This window comes from Colius striatus, chromosome 19 (assembly GCF_028858725.1).
Source record: "Colius striatus isolate bColStr4 chromosome 19, bColStr4.1.hap1, whole genome shotgun sequence".
Taxonomy (NCBI): domain Eukaryota; kingdom Metazoa; phylum Chordata; class Aves; order Coliiformes; family Coliidae; genus Colius; species Colius striatus.
In genome coordinates, this window is record NC_084777.1 from 7,125,766 (window position 1) to 7,142,604 (window position 16,839).

Consider the following 16,839-nt stretch of genomic DNA (forward strand, 5'->3'; position numbering starts at 1 on the left):
GTTCTTTAATGCCGATGAACATTTTCCTCCTCAGCATAATAGGATTTCTTCTGTGTTTCTATTTGAGAATGGAACATTCTGCAGATGAAGAAAAGAAATATTCTTAACAACATTAAGTTCTTTGGAACAGATTTGTTGGGTTGTTTCCCTAACTGAGGAGTAGAAGGCAGACATAGTTAAATAAGAGATCTGCCAATTCCCTGTCCACTCCTTCCTGGACAGAGAAGACCCTTAAATACAAGCACCACAAACAACAACAAAAGAAACCATAGGGACTTTTAAAAGTGGTAAAGGTCAGGTAGATGTACTTTTCTTATTGCAAGCTGGTGTGGCCTAAGTCCCTAGCTCTACATGCTCCTTAAAAAAACCATCCTTCTACATAAAACTGATACTCCACACAAGAAAGGCCACAGAAGAGAACAGAAAAGCCTTGGTATAAAACAGTCACAATTCTGTTAGAGACCTGTTATCTTGCTCCTTTTGGAGTACCTTTCCTTTAACTGTGTAATTAATAAGTGGCAGCTGTACTCCAGCCTCAAATCAACTCACAGGTATTGATGCTGTTGCTCCTGGTATTCCATCTGCTTCTCTAATGTTTATTCCATACTGCATTGCAGGAGATATTTGAGGCTATCATCTAAGATAAAGTAAAAGAATAGAGGAAAAAGGAATCCTAGCCTTGGGCAAGGTGGGAGAAAGGGGCAGCTATGTAGTTCTTTACTCATGTGTACCCTAGCACTGGGATTGCCTGCGAGTAAGGTCCAGGTGAGAGATTCTTAATTGAGAGAAAATATGGTGAAGGCTGTGTGGCTCAAATTTTCTCTCACCTGTTAGTGACAGCTCCATTGAGTAACTCTAGCCTTGGCACTTGTTTTCTTTCAGATCTAGGACTTCCAAGAAATACTGTCCTTCAGTTCCTTCATGTGTCTTTCAGTTTTCTGTTTGCCCGTGTGGACAAACAGCCTTTTCAATCATGTTGTTTTAATTATGTTTTATAATAAGTTCAAGGAATTATGCATTCTGGCCTTGATGGGAAGAGAGGCTCAGCCTCATTGTTGTAAATTGTTGTGAATTAGGGTGATACCAATGCTAATTGTCTTTTCCTTGCTTCACTGACTCTTTAAATAATTGCCCTCCTCCTTGGTCATTTTTTCCTTGCACCTCTGAGAAATTTGCACCTCAACTCTTATCAGTCTCCTTCCACCCAACCAATGTAGAGTACATCGTGGCCACTAAATCCAATTAATCCTCCCAGCACTCCCCAGTGAATGAAATTAGTTACATTTTACAGATGGGCAGTCAGGGGTGCAGGCAGCTTTCCCAGCGATGTCTGCGTTATCTCCCCTCTACCAAAAACCTAATGTGCCTCGTGAATAGTTGGGTCTTCAGAGGTACCGAGTGCCTTCAGCTGCAGCTGAAGTCAGGGTGAGGAATGGAAAATGGAGCACCATGGGAAAAGGAAGTATTTCAAGTTACACTCAATGCCAATCTGAGTTCAAATAAGCAGTTCTGTTTTGTCTTCTGTGAGGGCTGACAGGACACATCTAGATCCCATCTTCAAACACATACAAAACCCACTGACCTGCAAGGGCTAGCTCAAAAATAGCCCCAACCCACAGAAGATTCTATTTCTCTATCTCTCCATTTTTATAATAATGTTACTCTATAATTTTCCACAGGACTGCACATCCTTCTCAAGATGAGTGGAAAATGAGGTGTTGAGCCTTCATTCAAACAATAGGCTCTGCTAGTTTCCGATCCTCAATATTGGATGCAATAGCTCTTTCCAAATGAGGAGAAGGATTTTTCTTTTCCCTTAAAAAAATAAGAGTTAGTTCCCATGAAGTGCAGACAACTTTCTCAGCTGCTCTGTCTTGAGTATAGTCAAGTTTGATTTTTAAAGCTTCTCCCAAGCGATTAGATGCCATTGTGGTCTAATCAACCAAGAAATTTAAACATAAAGTTTGCTGAAATGTCTCCTTAAAGTACAGCTAAAGCATATTTCACTTTTATTGCTCTGAAATATTTAAGTCTATTTTAAATACAAAGAAGTAGATTCTCTGCTGGCACAAATCAGTACAGTATTACTGGCTTTATTACGATACACATCTTGAGGGCTTGGCCCTCTATTTTATGATCTTTCTCCTTTTATAATGATGTTCTCTATTTTGCACAAATCTTCCAGGGGATGAAAGGCTTAATACGTCCCATGAACTACCCAGTGAGGTTTTTCAGATCCCCTGGTTATGTTATTATGTTATGATTACTTTTATGTTTGGAAAGCTAAGTGAACTAAGTGCATGAACTCCAAAAAGAGAGAACCTTGGCTTTTGAGATATTTAACCTACTGGAACTCATTCCAGTCTCACTGAATCAAATATAACTTTCTAAGGGATAAATGCTTGCAGTGTACATAACAGCTTCTGTTGTACAGTGTGCAAAAAAAAGAGGAAAAAGCGCTTTTGATACATTTGTGACAGCTTACTTCAAAAAAGGAATACTCTGTATTAGTACAATTTCTGTTTCAACCAGATGCTGAACCATGCTGATAAAACAATTATATGACAGTTTGTGTGGAAAAAAGGGTTACTCAATCAAACTGGCAAAAGAATTTGACTAAGCTTGTGAAAAGTCGAAAAGAATTGGTATAGTTAATACACTTCCCATCTCATGTGCTTCATTAGCCCTAGTCAGAAGTAATGGAAAAGAAAACACATAGGGATGGACTAGAGTGAATGTGCCTTTATGTTCTCCATCTTCCTCTGCACAGAGAGGTTCAGGAAATCACCATAGCTCTGTGAAGTGGTTGTTCTCTAGGTGCATACCCTTGCAGTAACGTTCCGAGTTGTTAGGAGCACCACGGCATGCAGAGAGATGTCAGGCTTTAAAGAGCCTTTATTTAGGTTGTTCACTCATTGCATGATACCCCACTAGCCTGTGAAGGTTTTAGGGGGCTTTAGGGGAAATTAAATCCCACTGTTCAAAATGCCAAAAGCTACAAAACTTTCAGTTTGCCAGAAGAAGACAAGCAGACGAGATCTAGGGAACCAGCAGACTCTTAGGTTTCTGCCACAAAAGGAGGGAATTAGTCATTTCTTTTGTTTCAGAAAGGGTAAGTCTCATGTTTTAAGTTCAACCTGCAATTAAATATTTTGCTGGCCTGACCTTTGCTTTCTGTTACCCCAAATGAACAATTGCTCACTGATTTGTTATTTGGAACCACACATAATTTGAAGAGCAAGCAAGATAAAGAAAATAGAGCAGGGAGGTCAGAGCAGTGTGGTCAAAAGCACCAATCACCTTTGGCACATAGTGTGAACTTCAGTGGAAGGACATCCTTCTGCTGGGGTACCAAACACAGAGCCTTGGCTGTGTTAGTATCAATTTGTGTTCATGTCGGTTTCCCAAAGCAACAAGTAGTAGAGCTTGTGAGGAAATGACAGGAGACAACTGGGGGTGGATTATAACTGTGAACAGCAAGGGCTTTTCATTCTTTTCATCTTGCCAGACATGCAGTCCCTATTAAAAGCTAATGTTTGAAAATCATCTGTTTCTCTTAACCTCTATTTGTATTCGGTGAATGGAACGGTAAATGTGAGTAGTGCAGTGGCTGTGAGGGATGAACTCCTACCGGTGTGGTCAGTGTGGAGTCCATGTGCTAATCGCTTACAAGCCACCCGTGATCCAATGCATTCATTTAAACAAGATTCGTTGTCCTCTCTGTTCAAGTGCTCTGCATCTCAAGCTATCTCCTTGATAATCCTTTTTAGATTAGTGTCAGAGCCCCAGATGAAATCCTTGCTCATTCTCTTGCCATGTTTACCAGGCTGATTTCCAACACTGTTTCATATGGATTAGGCAGAGCAACTTAGTGCTCATATGTTTTTCAGTGCATCTCAGTACCTCATGAAATTACATTATAGATTCATTGTATAAATAGAAGACTGAACACAATTACAGTCCAAAAGCCCCAAAGCGAAAGACTAGAATCTGAAAGTAGATGTGACCAGATCTTGCTGTGTGCAAATATCTCATAATAAATTGGTCACACACTTCTTTATTTAATTGCTGTTTCCTAAATTTCCTCTCTTTTTTTCCCCACAGAAAAATAACCTTTCTTCACACTTCAGCAGAAAGACAAAGGAAGGAAGGTGCACTTTGCCATAATTGCCAGGTCAAATCAAAGATGTCAGTGGTTCAACCCAAACAGGAAAATCAAACTGCATAAAGGTTGTTTAAAGAGAACTTTCCACTGTTTTTCAGGGTCATGGCATTTTGATCATAGTTATTATTACCTCTTCCCGCATAGAATCATAGAAAAACAATGGATTGAAGGGACCTCTGGATGTCATCTTGTCCAACCCCCAGCTCAAAGCAGGGCCAGTTTTGAAGTCAGATCTATCTGTGGGTGGATTAAAGTGGCTGAAGTGCTGTATATCACTAGGAGAATCATCACTGAAGAGAGCCACTGAGCTTTGTATTCAGAGTAAATAAAAAGCTTTGTGAAGGAAACGGAGAATATTGGGGTCTGTGTGCCTGAGGACAGAGGAGGTCACACTACTAATGGAAAACTGGGTTTTATGTAGATGCTGGGCTGTGCTGACAGACTTGTAAACTACTAACTGATATTTGAAATTCCATTGCGGAAGAACATTGGGCCTCCAGTTGCTGCTAGAAACACAGGCCTTTCCTGTTGATGAATATAGCTCCCTGAGTGGAGATTAGCAGAGACAGCTATCATTGGGCCTGTAGGTGAATGGATTACCCTTGATTTAATAAGAAGTAACAGGCCATTATTTCTAAAGCTACAGGATGGAAAATGACATCTGGATTCTCGATGTAAACATTATTCATCATGTCGGATGCTTTGCTGTTCTTGCCAGTACACTATGCTCTGACGAGGCTGTTATTTCTAGGGCAAATGAATGGCGAGTGCAGCATGAATTGATCCAGACTTACCTGTTGCATCTAAGCTCTATGTTCCTCCATACGACTGTGTCTTGGTCAGTCAAGAGCTGTCCATCGCTGATTCTCTGTCCAGGGGGGACGGGCCAGATCCTCAGCTGGTGTCAGATGGCCCCAGTCCTTTGATGGCAATGTAGCTGTACAGATCTACAGGCATAGAGCTCTTGCAACATGTACTGGCTTCTTGTAAACAGTTTGGAGAGGCATTCACTGCAAATCCCCATCAAGAAATATTAGGATCAAAAGCAATAGAAGCTGAGAAGAGAGAAATTGCCAAGCTAGAGTTCAGTGTCACAGGTGTGATGAGCAAGGACTAAATGACTTTTGTTAATGCATACAAGGGGGTTTCAGGTTCGTGTCACAAAATCCACCTTTGTTTTTTGGAAGAAAAAAGAGTTGGAAGGTGCATCCATAAATCCCATCAGTGTTTGTTTACACTGTACACCCAGTGAACCTATTATGTTGAATGTTTTGAGTTATTTCTATAGAGGCTGACAGCTGGAAGGCCTCAAGATGGTAGATCACAAGATATGGCACATATTTCTGACCTCACATAGCGGTAAATTAAATTGGGGTAAATCCTTTCACTTCAATGGGAGATGAAAGTCTTCAGGACCTCTCTAAACTTTGGTGGTCCAAGAAATCACAAAGGAGCAACAGAGCTAGTTGACTTCTCTGTTCAATCAAAAAAACCCCAAACCCTTAACTAAAACTGGACTGTTGTTACAAAAAAATTGTATTATTACTTTCCTCACTAACGTGCAAAAAAGTAAATGAAATGTTGATTTGATACAATTATTTCTCATACTTCTTAGTGGCAAATGCAGGAAGGAAAAACAGAGAAGACCAGACAAAGGAAACAAAACCACACAGACAGCATCTGTAAAACTGGAAGTGAAGATGTTTTGCAAGAATGTTCCAATAAGAATTTAAAAGATTTTGCAAAGAAAACTAATGTTTTCTATGTTTCTTCAGGTGCAATGTTTCAACAACACAATTTTTAAAACTGGACCTATCAGGAAATGAAATGCTGAAAAGAGTCCTGAAAGTTACATTCTGCAGGAATAGCTACTTGCTGCTGGGGCTAAACCTTCCAGACCCAGTTAAATAACTCCATTAAAATTTGGTTTGTGCTGAGTTAACTTGTGTGCACACTGGAGGTGTGTCTATTCAGGTTTTAGCTCTGGTGAAAACAGAGGTGTTGATATGAGATCTCTATCCATACCTCCCTCATTGTCTCAGCAGATAAGAAGCATTGAGTGACTGCTTTCCTGGGTATAACTTCACACAAGCTCTGCCGATGAGGGTAGATCAGAAATTACAGGTAGTCCAGAAGCCTTTTGTAGTGGTGATTGCAGAAGGTGTGCTCTGCATATTAGACTACTGCAATTCCAGATAAAGACCACAAATACTTCCCCTACACACAAACACCTCCTTCAACACTGAAATGCCACCAGACTGCAATCATTTACAACAGCACAAGCTTGTTCCCTCTCCCACCCCCAAGTATTGCTGTCAGTGTGCAGTAATGAATTCATTGATTTTACCATTTTTTATCAAAACAGTTATTTCAGAGATAAATGTCTTTCATTTGCAGTTATTAAATCTGCCATGTCTAGGACAGCTGTTGCAATAATTGTCTAGTGTGGACAGAAAAAGAAAATATCCATGTCCTTCCCTTTTCTGAGACTATTAATTGGAGGCCAGGTGGTCTGATGTGAGAATAACCTACTGAGTCATTTTGGAGTCATGGACCATGCTGCATCCCTTTTCTCCTATTCTGGATGTGAGCAAATAGGAAAAATGCCATATTTCCAAGCAAGAATCAAAGCCAGCCCCTCCCACTCTGTCTGCTCTTGGCTTTTCCCTTTTTAATTATCTGGGTATCAAGTTCTTCCCAGTTGAGGAGAACAGACTGATGGTGGTAAGTGAACAGTCCAAGATCTCTAACAAGTGAAGGTGGAATAAGTTGGTGGTGAGAAAGAGCATTGGAATCACCTGTTATTCAAAAATTTCAGAGGTGTGGTGTGGTGTGGTAGGAGGATCTGTTCTACTGGTTGATTTGAAATGCAGAGTCCTTTTTTTAGAGACAGTCTGAAAGGTATGATCTTACAACTCACCTAAGATATTATAATAAGTTTAAATCAAGAGCAATCTTATGGGACTAGAGAAAGAACTCTAGAACATTTTGGTCACAAGACCAGAGTAGAGTGACAAAAGTCTGCTACTGACTTCAGGTTCAACAGGAGTCCATGGCATTGCCAATGGGCAGGAGTCCAGGTATAGCTCCCTTCAGCTGGGGAGGGGAGAGCAGACCTCCCTGAAGACCAACAGTGGCATATGAACAATGACTGAACAAAATGTCTCTTCTGAGCGAGCCTCAGTTCCCCATTGTTAACTTCTTATTGTTGAACAGTTGGAAGCTGGATGTTGAAAATTAAAATTACTTCTTTGACTAGCCAGAACAATCCTCCATCTCTTCAAGGCTCTGATCCTTTCCACTAGAGAGGTAGTGAGCTCTTTTTAATAAGGCTGAGAACTGGACACAATATGGTCCCAGAGCCAAGCAAATTGCTGTGGGTACTCTGAAGGTTCTGCTTCTCACAACATTGCCATCTCTACACAAGGTTCTGTGTGCAGCCTCTCACGCAGTATGTTCATTCTACTGAGCTGAAGAGATGGAAACAGAGGATGAGAGAGTCTCTGATTCATTACCCTGTGCTGACCTCTGCAGAGGGATGATTATATCCTAGAGAGTGAATCTCCGAATGCTGCTCATTGCAAACCTTTCTCCATCTTTCAAGACCATCAAAGCAATTGTGTCTCCTCTTCCTCACAAGTGCAGATTGCAAGCTGAAATGCTTCTGTTCAATTTGGACCTTGTCTAAAGCTGGACCACATCCATTACAGACCTGCAGAGAGGCAGTGGTACAGGTTGTTCTGGCTGTGAATGGCAATGGCTGTGAAGATGGCTGCCAAGCCTTCTACAGAAATGAAAAGACTGTTGAAAAGGAAACAGTGACCTTCTACCTAAAGGGCTGAGTGTGTGCACATTAGATGTATCTGAGACCAATCCCATCAGTGAGGAACAGCAGGAGTATGAGATAGGAGCAGAAGATCATAATGAGCATCCTCAGTTGCTTTGGCTTTGTCAGAAAGGAGTAGACATCCTCAATAGACTTGTAAGCCACACTATGCAAGGAAAGAGAGACAGGGAGACTGCAGAAAAAGCAGAGTGGAAATGTGGATTGAGCTTCATATCTCTCTGATTCCTTTCATGCTGTCAACCTTTACAGATTCTCCCTGTTAGAACTTAGAAAGGTATTGCATGCACCAGCTCTGGGGAAGGCTTGCCAAGGGCCAGATCCTGCTCCATTGATGCAGCACGGATAATGCTTTTGAGGAGGTGAATGACAGTCCACCTGAAAGGATCTGGGAATTGCAGGCTTGAGGTCTTTAGTCAGTTTATAGCCTTGTACGTGGTTTTTGTCATTTGTCATTTCTGTTCTGCCATTTTTCCATCTTTCACTTGTTCTCTCTGATTTGCTTATATGTCCCAGACTGTCCCTTGCTTATTTTCATTGCTTTTACCTTTCATTTCTCAGCTGTGCCCTGAACATCCTTTGGTATTTGGCCTGGAGAGCTTAGCAATGAAGTCAGGATCTGGCAACATGGGTCAACACCCCTCTGAGGATGCTCAGAGCTGATACCAAGGTATGCAGGATTTGTAATGTACATCTAAATGAGCAATAAATAAATAAATAAGAAATGCATTCTGATGCCTGTGCAAGGCAAAATTCGCATATTCATCCCCCTGTTTCCTTTATCACTTATTCTGTAACAGCTGTTTAATTAATTGCTTGAGCGATTTCCTAATACATCTTATTTACATAAAAAATTACAGAATAATGGTTTGCCTTTGAGTCGAGTGAGAATTTAATGTCTGCTTGCCATGCCTCATGGAATGTGGTTACTCAACAGGAAAGAAAAGTTCTGGTTGGTTTTGGCTGTTTCTTTGGTTTTTTATTTTTTTCTTTAAAAAAAATATATATTCTCCACAGGTTTTGTTGCTGGTTTTACAAGTATTACTGAATGATGCTAAAAAGATAGAAGCAAGGAGGGGGAGGATTCCTTTTGAAGGTGACACAAATCCTGGAGGGGAAAAAAAAACCCCTTAAAAAAAAGAGAAGTAACTGAATAGGACAGCTTCTACTGGAAAGAAAAAGTCATCTAGCATCAGGGGAAACAATACAACTTTATCTCTGCTGTTCAGATTTATTGTCTGGCTGGCAGAGCTTGTCCTGGAAGAACAAGGCTGTGTAACCAGTAAGTGTCCCGCTTTGGTGGGCTTTTCACTAAAAGACGCCCCTTTTGCCTTCTGACACAGAAACCTTTTCATTGGATCACAGGAGCATCAGGCAACTGTATTGCTGCTGATGATAAGCTTGTGTCAACTGCTGTTTTTCTTTCATGGACCCAGTTGCATTCAGTCAGCAGCTATACCCATGGACAGAGACACCTGTGAGCTGAAAATCCGCTTCCAGAGAAACACAGGGCAAGCACATCTCCAGTTAGCACCAGGGGAGGTTTAGATTGTAGATATGGAAGAACTTTTTCCCTGACAAGGCTGTTAAACACTGGAACTGACTGCCCAGGAAGGTGATGGAGTCTCTATCCCTGGAGATATTGAAAAGCTGTGTAGCTGAGGTGTTGAGGGACACAGTTTAGTAGTGGGCTTGGCAGTATTAGGTTAGTGGTTGGATTCAATGGTGTTAAGGATCTTTTCCAAACAAAATGATTCCATATAGGACAAGGGGTAATGGGATGAAGCTGAAGAAAAACTATTTCACTGTGAGGGTGACAGAGCAGTGGCACAGGCTGCCCAGAGGGGTTGTGGAGTCTCCTTCCTTGGAGGTCTTCAAGACCCGCCTGGACATGTTCCTATGCGACCTGATCTAGGTGAACCTGCTTCTGCAGGGGAGTTGGACTAGATGATCTCTAAAGATTCCTTCCAAACCCTACCATTCTATGATTCTATAAATAAGGAGCTAGTTTGCAAGGTGGAAAACCAGCCTAAACACAGTGTTTCACATAACACTTCCCATAGAGTTGCAAATGGAACACAGTCCATGGTCTCTAGGTAACAGCTGGTCTTTTGAGTCAGGTTTCTCTTGAATCCCACCTTCAGCTCCAGACAATAGCAGAGAATGATAGGACTTCTGGGCTCAGGGCTTAGGGCCTCCTTAGGAGGAGGTTGTGCTTGCCAATCAGCCCTAATAATGTGATGTGTATACATATCTGGCACCTTGCTTAAATGGAACAGTATAAATCAATGGCTTATACATAGACACTGGCACTAAGCATAGCCTCACATGATTTCCTATTGGGCCCTAGAAGAAGAAATGTCTTCTCCTTGTTACCAGATCTCACTATTGAACTCTTATTACTGTCCATTCAAAGCATCTTAAGATATCTTTTTTGGTTGCTAATGATCCACTGCTAGCATTTAAAAAGTTCTTCTATACACCATGGCTATGAAATTCTTTTCACTGCTAGCAGATAGCAGCTAGGGCAGCTGCTATTAAATCCATATCAAGAACTATTCCACTAAGTGTAAAAGGGGAAAAATATTACCATTCATTTGTGTTACTCTTTTTTCCTAACTATATTCACTTAATAAGGTATTTGTTTGCAACACAGCCTGTAATATATTCTGTGTCTTATAAAATATCTCCTGGGAAAAATAACCAAGGAAACACAATTTTTCGGCACCATCTCCTTTTATTAAGAATAATGAAAAGGAAACAAGAGTCATTCCAGTAGTCAAACATCTTTCTACTCTTTCTTATTGGTATTTTTATGATAACTGGATCTCTCAGCACATAATCTGAGCTGCCTGAATTTGTTTGTGTGTTTACATTTGTCCTTTTAGTTACTGTAAATGTATCAGTATAGAGATGACATATAATGGACATATAGTGCATCTAATGTCTATATCCACAGACACAGAGAATGAAGATCTATCAAACATACTGACAGGATAATCTCAGCAGTGAGGTCTAGCTTCATTCCCAAATTTCAAAGCTTGAATAGAGAGTTCAATTATTTTACTTGCTCTGTATATCAGTTCCACCTCTCCTGTATTCACAGCATAACAAGAGCTACTGCAGCCTGCTCTCTTCATGGGCTGCAGCAGTCATTGCTGGGGCTGTTGGAATTAATTGCACACAAGTAAGTAAGTAGAAATACCTCCCAAAGGCCCACTCCTGCACCCTCTTTCAGTTGCTTTTATAACTGCATTGTCTTAGTTACAGCATCTCTAAAGATAGGAGAAAGCAAGACTGCCCATCTCAGAACTATGTGTGATTCAGGCTCAAGCTGGAGGAGTGCTCTTCTCTCTATGTCTAGCTCAATATGATAAAAGAATGTGTTAGTGCTCATGAAACATCAAATAGACAGTATCTGCCACTAGCAGATCCTGTTTCAAGCCATTGGGTACCTATCTTATATTAGAGATTTAATTTATACACTTGGCTGGTACTTAGTCTTATTTTTAATCATCAGTCATTCCTGAGTAGTCATAGATGATCCAGACTTACTTTGTAGGTTCTTCTGCCAAGTATTGATCCTGAAGACATTAATTATCAATTACAAAAGCTTTATTTCTCACAGCATTCATGACTAAAAGATCTGTATATTTATTTTGCCCAGTGATTTATTGATGCATCATTATGCATTTCATGGAAAACTACATTATACAGATGATTGTGGAGAAAAAAGCCTCCAAAAATTCCACTTCAATTAGAAGAGAACACCCAAAGAGCAATAACGTGATAGTTCTTTGCTTTGCCTCAAATATGAAGACTGAAAACACTTTCCTGTTCACCTGTGCCCACTGGAGAAGTGTCTCACGGTTAAAGCAAAGATTACCACAGAGGTTATAAAATCTCCAGTGTTGCAAGTGCTCCCTACTACAGTGTGCACTAGAGAAAGGGCTAGAAGTGACACCTGTCACATTATGGGGCAGTCATACAGTAAGGAATGGCTTGGAAGATGCAATGTCTTGATGATCTCTAAAGGACCCTTCCAATCCCTATCATTATATGATTCTATAAGGAAAGAGCTAGAGTTATCAAACATATCATGTTATCAAATGATTTCCTCTTTCTCTCTGAAAAGTTTCATCTCTAAAACTGCATTATTCTCTAAAAACTGTCACAGTAATGATGCATGAATAGGAAAGCTAATATTTGAGTTAAGGTGAAAAATTGATTTCTTATTCCTTCTTATTCCTTTTCAGTGTATTTGCCACAGCTTGTATCTTTTTTGAATGAATGTTGTTGCAATGGATCTTAATGTCTTGAAGTCTTCTTGTAGCCAAAGACCTGACTCTTGTGTTCTTGTTCGGTATAATGCAGTGACTGGGTAAAGGCCAGTATCTTTCATTGCCCATAAAAACCATTTGCATAGAAAACTAATGTATCATTTCTTCTATCACAAAGCTTTCTCCACTGAACTATACCATGTCCAAGGACTGTTCCCCTCCACATTGACTATTAACACATTGCTGAACATTTGTAGTGACAGGCCTTCAAATGATGTAAGAAAAAAGAGGACAGAATCATTAAAATCCAAATAACTGGAATATAGTAGATGTAGCAATCCCTCCATGTGCATGCTTCTTATTTGCATCATTAATTGTTGTCTGATTAAAAATCATTACAAAGCTGGAAACAGGTTAAAGTGGAAAAACAAAACCTGGTGTGGTAGGAGAGATAGGGCTTTATAAATCACAGTGAAAGCTTAAGCAGATTCCAATCTGCAAACCAAAAATCATTCCTCTTAATAAATAGAGAGGAATGAGGATGCCTGAACATAGACCTTACATAGTACAAAAGGTTAAAATAAAGAGATCGATAGAGTCCTGTAAACTGAACAAGGATGGAAATTCACTGTATGCTAAACTGGCATGGAAGTCTGAGCCTTGAAGATAAGATATATTCCACTGTGTCCCTGGAGAACCTATTGAAGCAATGAATTATCTGGAGAGGAGAGTATCTTGTTTAATGGAAACTTGTGTTACTGCTCTTGCTCCTGCTCCTGTCACAGACCAGCTGATGCCTGCTTCTAGCATACAGGTTTGCTTCCAACTAGGTCCTTGGTGAGAAAGCAGACAAGGTGATAGGAAAATAGTGATCCCAAAATAAAATTTAGGCTTTTATGCTACATCTCAGCCACTTTTGCTTTTACTGCTTCCCTTTTCAGCATCTCAGTGTGACTTTACACCTTTTCCTGAGGAAACCCCAGACCTTCCTTTCTGTATTTTGGAAGGGCTAAATCCACTGCTTCCAGAGGAGTACTCAGCTTATGGGACCAAGACCTTCCTGTCATGGACATTAGCATACAGGACTGACCTCACTTGTGCAACACACTCTGCTTAATAAGTTTTGCACTGAGCAATGCTGGTTTATAAAAGAACAATTACAACAAAAATGTTTTTACATACCTCTTGACAGAGTGTAAATCTAATTTCAGGGGACAGCATGCAAGTGTAACTAGATGTGGGAAGTCACCAAAAGGTTAATAATCCCAGTACAAAAATTCTTAGACAAACTCTCCTGCAGTTGAGCTGTTAGCAAAGCTATTAAATTTAATTGTGGTATAATTACATAGCCATATACCTAGCTGATACCAAGCTATCAAGCACACCCAGAGTAGGTTTAAACACATGCACACAACACATGGGAGTTTGCCTCAGGTGCTACAAGCATCCTGCAGCCAGATGTGTTTCTGACTTCCCAGTCAGGCTTTATCTTGGTTACAAACATGCTCAGGAATAGATGTGGAATTTCACTCCAGGATGCAGCAGTGCAAAGAGGGTCAAGCTGCTTTGCAGAGAAAGGATGAAGAGCAAGATAAACTATGATTTTACAATAGCTGAGGTGACACTGTCTTCAGTGTGTAAAGTCAACACACCTCTCAGTATTTGCATGATCAGGGACAAAGCAAACAGTATATTTCATCCTCCTGGACTAGTCAGATATGCCTAAATTTTCCTAAGTGAAGATGTTGTCTCCTGAATCACTCTTTGTCCAAAGGCAATACCCCAGAGACATGTCTGCATGTATCCTAACCATGTTTCCTGAGGATGGTGTTGTCATGGCAAATCCTTCACCTGCCTTTGTAGATCAGGAGGTATTTTGTGATGGAGCTACCCAGGAAGGAGAGCCCATGGGAGAGTCCTGGGCTGCCAACTGCTGCTGGGACATCCCTGTGAGAACTCAGCAGAGGGTGGCAAGTATGTGGATAAGTGGGTACACCTTCATGGGATGGCCAAGAGCATGAAGAGCTGGGTAAATGGCTGTAGAGAAGATCTACAGACAGCTCTGGCATGGCTAATTGACACACGAGCACCCTTGATGTTTTGGTAGATAAGACTGCTGCAGACCTGCAAATCTAACTGACATCAAATCCAAATCAGGCTCCTTAGGATGGGAAGAGGAAACTCCTTTCTTTTTGTTCATTACTTTCATCTAAGTTTGTATCTCTCAGATCGAGGTGAAAAGCAGAGGACTGAAATGTCTCTGGCTAAGGGTATTTTCATGATATTTTCAGTCCATGCAGAAGCATCAGCAGGAAGTAGTGGAAAGCTTGTGAAGAAATATACTTTCTGTACAAATCTCACCTTAACTTTGTAGATGCTGGAAGCTTGGGGAATGTAACCATCAAGGCTTCTGGGTGCTGATTACAGTGCAAGTGTCACACAGCAAAAGTATCTGATATCTGTTCCTTGCTTTCTGGCCTTCAGCACTTGACAATGGATCCCAATTAGATATCACTTTCAGGATGAGATAAGGAGGCTTCATCAGATCATCTGGATGACTTCATGATGTATCCAATCTCTTCACTTGTCTGACTCCTTTAAAAAAAGAGAAAGAGCTTTGGCTTTGGGCTTAACAGCAACTCTTGGAAAATGTCAGTGTGGCAGAACTGCAAAATCCCAGCTGTAGCTGTGGATCTCTTACAGTGGGCACAGTAGGTCAAACTTTTTGGCTCCCTCCGGGCTTTCATTTTATGGTTTTAAACAAACAATTACATTTAAATAAAGGAAATGTATGGAAGCTGCCATTTTACTAGGAACTCGCTGAGCTTATCAATTATTGAATAGGAATACCCTCCTTGGGTGACCTTCCAGGAGAGATTAGTCTTCTTCATGAAGTGACAGCACAGGATTTGCCATATCTCCTAAGATCACCTTAGCATTTTGGATTGTTTCGTGTCAGTGATGATTCAGAGGAAAATGACCTCTACCCTCAAGGCATTTTCACTATATTAATTGTGCAATGCATGGAAAGAGATTGCTTCCTGATCTCTATGGGAACCCAGTAAGGCCTTGAAACACTGATGTTTTTTACTTTGACACAGGTTAAGGTCAGCTATACAGCAAAACCCATTGGCAACTCAGAACACCCTTTGGTTTTCTGTATTTTTGGCATCTGGATGATTATACCACCAGGACCCACTGCTAGCTCCAAGTATTGTTAGTATCCATTAAATCTTTCCCCACCTTTCTAGGCCCCCCAGTTATTGCATTTGGTCCTTAAGTGAAAGGATAAAACACTGCTGAGTATTATAAACCATGCTGGAAACTCAATTGCTCCTTGGTCAATCTGACACTACTCAAACAAATGAAAACTTGAAAAAACACAAAGTGAAAAGGAAAATTCAGCCCTTGGGTGTCCCCACAGTGGGCAAGGACAGAGCAATGTGCAGGCACAAAATGAAGTAAGTGAGGTATAGGTTTTCTCCATGCTGTTTGTTTGAATAAGCCCCTACTACAATAACATTGTAGAGAGTGGTGCTTTCATTGCAAAAAGCATTTGTGAGAGCACCAGAGAAGTAATACCAGGCGTTTTAGGATAAAAGGAGGGGTTCCCTGCTGCAAGATAATGGTGATGTTAAAATGAGATTTGGGCTGAGTAAGAGCTGGGAGAAGATTCCTGCTGCCTCTGAGGGGCACACCACCAAAGGCAGTAATTGCATAGGGAAAATTGAGGCGTCTATGCACTCTCTACTCTTCCTCTGCAGAGGAGGCCAAATACTGGAAGTTCAGGTTTTCTCCATTTTGGTCCCAGAAGCCATCTAACATGCTGTTTCTCCTTACTTGTCTTACAAGTTCATTTGGTGATCATAAAGGCTTCCTTTTTCCCTTGTCCCAGCTTTCCTTTAAGCTTAATAAAAATAATACCTGAAGAAGCTTTTCTACCCAATGCCTCTACTGTTCAGTTTGAAAGACACTTTCTGCAACCTAAACCCAAATCCAAGCCCCTCAGATTTGGCATGTGAAAGTATTTAGCTTCTTTGTGACTCAGAGATTGAAAATGCCTTGAACAGATCAGTTTCAGCTGATTATTCTTGAAATAACTAGTTGGCTACCCATCCCAAAGTTCTAGGTCTGGAAATGATTCTGATTTATTTTCTAGCAGTGCTCTGGAGATTTGTATGTCAGCTACAGATTTGCTAGATTTTAAACATCTTGCAAAGCCATGTCTTCTGTTTGGTAGGCATCATCATCTCTGTTCTGTGAGAGCTCTAAATGTAGCCCTGCTTTCCACAAAGGGGATCAGGAGAAAAGCTGGTGTGATCTGGATATTTTATGTTGCTGTTGAGTCTGCAGGCACCTGGCTTCACAAAAGCAATTAGGATCCTACGTGTCACGGACTCCATTACACACATAAGCTTGTGTCTGCTGCAAAGATATAGAGAAATGGTCCCTATTCTTGTGTATGTTTATGAAAGGATATTGTGTATGTTTATCTTATTATTGGATGTCAGACTGTACAGCATGAAGAGGCAGGTGCATACATGCTTTGC